The 5,504-nt window shown below is 42.0% G+C and overlaps 1 pseudogene; it reads left to right on the plus strand.

Moving 5' to 3' along the window:
* The first annotated feature begins 3,088 nt into the window (after nucleotides 1-3,088).
* On the plus strand, nucleotides 3,089-3,689 carry LOC145523927 (uncharacterized; annotated as a pseudogene).
* The last annotated feature ends 1,815 nt before the right edge of the window (nucleotides 3,690-5,504 follow it).

Here is a 5,504-nt window from a genome sequence, read left to right on the forward strand (position 1 = left end):
AATTTGACTAGTAGTGTAATTGGAGGAAATTCATGAAATGTTTGACCACAAAGTTGTCAGCACTGCAAGAGGCTTATTCTTGCCTAGTTTAAGATTGCTAGATATTTGATTTGAACTTTGCTATATTGATAAATAAGGATATCCATCCACACACTGAACAGTTATTCTGATTTCCTATTCCACATCACCAGCAGAAAGGCCAGGTTCTTAAATTATCACCACAGATACAATCTATGTTAATATATATTCCAGTATGGAGTTTTTCCTTATCTGCTCCTTCCAAGTCTCACACTTTGATTCTTTATTATTTTCTTACTTCTTAAATCAGGGGATATTGGGATGAGTATGGAGAAGGAAATGGCAACCCATTCCAGTATTCTTGCCTGGAGAATCCCAGGGATGGTGGAGCCTGGTGGTCTGCCATCTATGGGGTCACACAGAGTCGGACACGACTGAAGCGACTTAGCAGCATGATGTCTATAAACCCCTAAAACTGCGTACAAAACATTCTACATATGTGCACATTCTCCTTGGATGGAAAAGGGTGCAGAATTTTCTTAAATTTTACACAGGTTCTGTGCTCCTACACCATGTAATGAGAGTTGTTTTTCTCTAAATATTCCTTCCTAAGAAATACTCTCTTTTTATGTACTGCTGTCTCTGGTGAAGCTTTGCAGCTATCAGAGCTTCATTTCTTATTTCTCTTTAGATGAATTCTGATTCATGGCCATTAGCTACAAGGCCCAGATTCACTCTTAAGCTTTAGACCTGTATTTTGAAATGCTACTGGACTAACCCCTTAAACTCATTCTGTCATTCCAAAATAGTGACTGAAGTCCCACTCATGGCATTTAGCACTGGAAAGACAGGAAAATCATCAAAGACATTTTTATATAACTATCATTTCTTGAGCATGTAATATGTTCCAAGTTTCACCTGTATTATTTTATTTAATTCTCACAAGTCTGTGAGGTTTACAGATGGGGAAACAGAGCCTCAGAGAGATTATATGTGTGTGTGTGTATGTTCAGTCACTAAGTTGTGTCTGACTCTTTACAACCCCATGGACTACAGACTTTCTTGTCCTTTACTATCTCCCAGAATTTGCTCAAACTCATGTCCATTGAGTCCATGATGTCATCTAACCATCTTATACTCTGCCACCCTCTTCTCCTTTTGCCTTCAATCTTTGCCAGCATCAGGATCTTTTCCAGTGAGTTGGCTCTTGGCATCAGATGACCAAAATATTGGAGCTTCAGCTTCAGCATCAGTCCTACTGATGAATATTCAGGGTTGATTTCCATTGGAATTGACTGGTTTGATCTCCTTCCAGTCCAAGAGACTCTCAAGAGTCTTCTCCAGCACCACAATTTGAAAGCATCAATTCTTTGGTCCTCAGCTTTCTTTATGGTACCATCACATGACTACTGGAAAAACCATAGCTTTGACTATATGAACCTTTGTCAGGAAAGCAATGTGTTTGCTTTTTAATATGCTGTCTAAGTTTGTCATATATTTCCTTCCATGCACCAAGAGTCTTAATTTTATGGCTGCCGTCACTGTCCACAGTGATTTTGGAACTCAAGAAAATAAAATCTGCCACTGTTTCCACTTTTTCCCCTTCTATTAGCCATGAAGTGATGAGACCTACTTATAATTACCTAACTATATAGTTGAAAAGAATCAATTTGAACTGCTATTTGTATTTATAGAGTCCAAGTTTTAGAGAGTATAATAGCAGTTTTAGAGTTTTAGAGTTGGAAGCAGATCACTGCAATAACATCAAATACGATAAGCACAGGATCATTTCCTATTTTAAAATGTCTGTGATTTCCACTGGCCAGAGGATTAAGTCCATACTCGTCAGCCCAGTTTACAGTATGGCCTCAACCTACCTCTCAGTCCTCAGTTGTGCATCTAGTCACACCAAAATATTGATCCTTCTCTCAATATGTCATGCTTTCCTCTAATATTTCTCTGCCTTGTATGTCACCCAGTTGACTGGAAAATCATATGCCCTTCCCTCTTGTTCGAAGTCTTTTATTTTCAAGGTCAGTTCTTTGAGTGCTACCTTCTGAGTAACTCCCCAAGAAAGGGTGTGTTGTTTCCTGTGCTCCTACAGTTGTGCCCCTGCCACAGGGCTAGAATGTGATCTTATGTGTACTGATCTTTCTCTATTCCTAGCTAAGTCCCTTGAGGAGAGATGCTACTTTTCCTAGCATCAGTGATGGTAGAGCCATGGTAGCTATTCAATAAATGTTTGTGTAATGGATGGTATTCAGTCTTTGTCTGCCTTCGAGATCAGACATCTTTATACAGAGAAGAAACCAGAATAGAATTTATCTTTGATATGACCTGTTCCTCTCTCTTTATATATATATGTGAGTGTGTGTCTGTGTGTATATATACAGGTGTGTGTGTGTATATATGTGTGTGTGTGTATATATATAAAACTTTAGAATTTACACTGATTACATTATTTTCCAGAAGTTTGCCTTTAACTCTGACAAGTGTGACACACATCTGAAGAAAAAATTGATTGTTACAAGGGGATATGAGTGCGTGTGTTCTCAGTTGTATCCAACTCTTTGTGAGCTCATGGACTGTAGCCCGCCAGGCTCCTCCGTCCATGGGACTTCCCAGGCAAGAATACTGCAGTAGGTTGCCACTCCCTTCTCCAAGGTTCTTCCCGACCCAGATATTGAATCTGTATCTCCCGCACTGCAGGCGGACTCTTTACCTCTGAGCCATCGGGGAATCCCCATCAGGGGATACAGTAAAATGATATTTCTTAACTTGTTTACTTGGTATGATAATTGTTTTGTGCAAGAGATGAGATTTCAGAAATGTCAAAATAAAAGGTAAGAAAAATCTTGGAAGTGATCTGAGAAAGCCCTTGCTGCTACTGCTGCTGCTAAGTCTCTTCAGTCGTGTCCGACTCTGTTTAAAAAGAAGACAATGGAGGGATAGTGCCAACACAGTTCAGTGGAGGAAAGAATAGTCTTTTCTACAAAAGACACCAAAAGCATAAGTAGCCACAGAAAAAAGTAGACTAATTGGACTTCATCAAAATTTAAAATTTCCATGCATGAAAAGACACAGGAGGCTCAAAGAAGCCTTTCTGAAGAACGAGTACCCGAGCTACCAGGACCGCCTGCGCCTGGAGGCCAGGCTCCACCTGGACGAGCACAGAGGGCAGGCTCAAGAACCGCTGGGCCCAACGCTCCCGTCTGGAGCAACGATAGGCCGAGGGCGGACACCGGAGGGCCGGCCATGAGCCCACGGACCCCGGAGCCCTCCGGACTCGGGCTCCCGCTCCGGAATCTGCTGCCGCAGCTGCGAGCCCCCGTTTCCCAGACGGCCCTGGATTCTACAGCCGCCCTCCTCCCCCCAGCCCCGCGCAGGTGCTCCCAGCGCCCGAGCCTGGCGTCTCCAGCTGTGGCTGGGCCACGTGGGTCCCGGCACAGGGCGTCCACGTGTACGGCCCGGCTGCTCCAGCCCCAGCCCCGGGCCTGGACTGGCCTCAGGACCCCTACCTTCCGAACTACCACCCAGATCCTCTTCCACTTCCTGACTGTGCCCTGATGTTCTCATCCCAGGAGCTCTCCTCCCCGATGGCTGGGTACCAAACGGGAGATAGCTTTGCGGATGAGAATGACACAGGCCCCCGGCAGTTCACGAATTTATAGGGTCGTGGTCATCTGTCCTCACAAAGTCCTGCAGACCCCGAGGGGCCAGAGGGGATGAGGACCTTGTGAGCCTGCACGTGGTGCCCATGGGGACGCAGGAAGGTGTGATGGCTTGGTCTTCACATCTGGTTTACTGTCCGCAAAGGGACCGCACCTCCCTTGATCCAGCCTGGGGAGGGGACTTTTTTTGTGTGTTACTATGAGGCCATCTCAGGTCTGGAAGCTCCGAATGTCCCCGTCCTCGTTAGTATTTGAAGAGCACGTGGGTATTTTTGTGAATTTCTAAGTCAGAGGTGGAATTATTGTTCACAGCGTCCGTTTCACAGTCGTGGGAACTTGCTATAGGACCTTCACCAGCCTCATAGGGAATTTAATTAACATCGCCTTAAATCTTTACCTTCCCTTGATGTCTAGAGATTTTTGTTTTTGCTTGTCTCTATCCTTACTTGTAGTTTCAAATAAATGCTTGCAAATAAAAAAGGGGGGTATTAAATCCATAAATAGTTTTGGAGCTAATTGGCATCTTTACAATACTGAGCCTTCCAATCTAGGTATATTACTTATTAATCATTCATTTGGTTGTTTACAAAGATTCTTTGCTGTTATTATTTCTGTAGGTTTATTTCTAGTGTTTTGTCTTGTGATAACCTGATATTTTAGATGAATTTTAATTTTTATTTTAAAATCTGTGTTCTGTATATAGGATTCCTTTTTTCATATTTTTGTATATATATTTTTTTATTTTATTTATTTTAATTGGAGGCTAATTACTTTACAATATTGTAGTGGTTTTTGCCATATATTGACATAAATCAGCCATGGGTGTACATGTGTTCCCCATCCTTGTATATAGGATTCTGTGGATAGATTTATTTTGTATTTAGGGACCTGGCTCAATTAAAAAAAAAAAATTCGTAACAACAACAAAAAAAAGCATACTTAATTTCCTGAAACACTGTGTTACTTCTGATTCCAGATTTAGCTTTGCTTATTCCATTATAGGCAGTTTCTAACATTGGGAAAAGAAAGGAAAAAAGGAAGGGAAAGAGGAAAAGGAAAGAGGAAAAAAAATAAAGAAAAACCTAAAAGAGAAAAATAGAATAAATAAGAAAAGACAGAAGACAAATCATAGGAAGGAAAACTAAAGAAAAGAAGGATTTATCTTAAAAAACAGCTATAAAACAGTTCATGATAGTGTGAGAGTTCTCTTCCAACCTAATAGCCAATGTCTATTTTGGCAGGTTTCTAGTGTATAATAAAACTGAAAAAGAAATGACTCTGATCTCACCATCACTGAGTTCATACTGTCATATAGCTGTGTCTTAGGCTACATGCATGTGTGCGCTTAATTGTTCAGTCATGTCCAACTCTTTGTGACCCCATGGACTGTAGCCTGCCAGGCTCTTCTGTCCATGGGGATTCTCCAGGCAAGAATACTGGTGTGGGTTGCCATGCCCTCCTCCAGGGGATCTTCCCAACCCAGGGATCGAACACAGGTCTCCCACGTCACAGGTGAATTCTTCACTGTCTGAACCACCATGGAAGCCCAAGAATACTGGAGTGGGTAGCCTATCCCTTTTCCAGGGGATCTTCCTGACTCAGGAATTGAACCAGAGTCGCCTGCATTGCAGGCAGATTCTTTACCAGCTGAGCTACCAGGGAAGCCCTCTTAGGCTAATATGTAGCACTAACTTCTTTATTTGCGTAACTTTTCTAAAAATCAGCAAAACCAATTTTTATGAAACATGAATGTATACTAGACATTTGAACGCATATTTTTTGTTGGAACTCAGAATTCCTAAGATGTAAGAAAGA

Source organism: Giraffa tippelskirchi, chromosome 10, assembly GCF_054371585.1.
Source record: "Giraffa tippelskirchi isolate mGirTip1 chromosome 10, T2T-mGirTip1v1.2.pri, whole genome shotgun sequence".
NCBI classification, from domain to species: domain Eukaryota; kingdom Metazoa; phylum Chordata; class Mammalia; order Artiodactyla; family Giraffidae; genus Giraffa; species Giraffa tippelskirchi.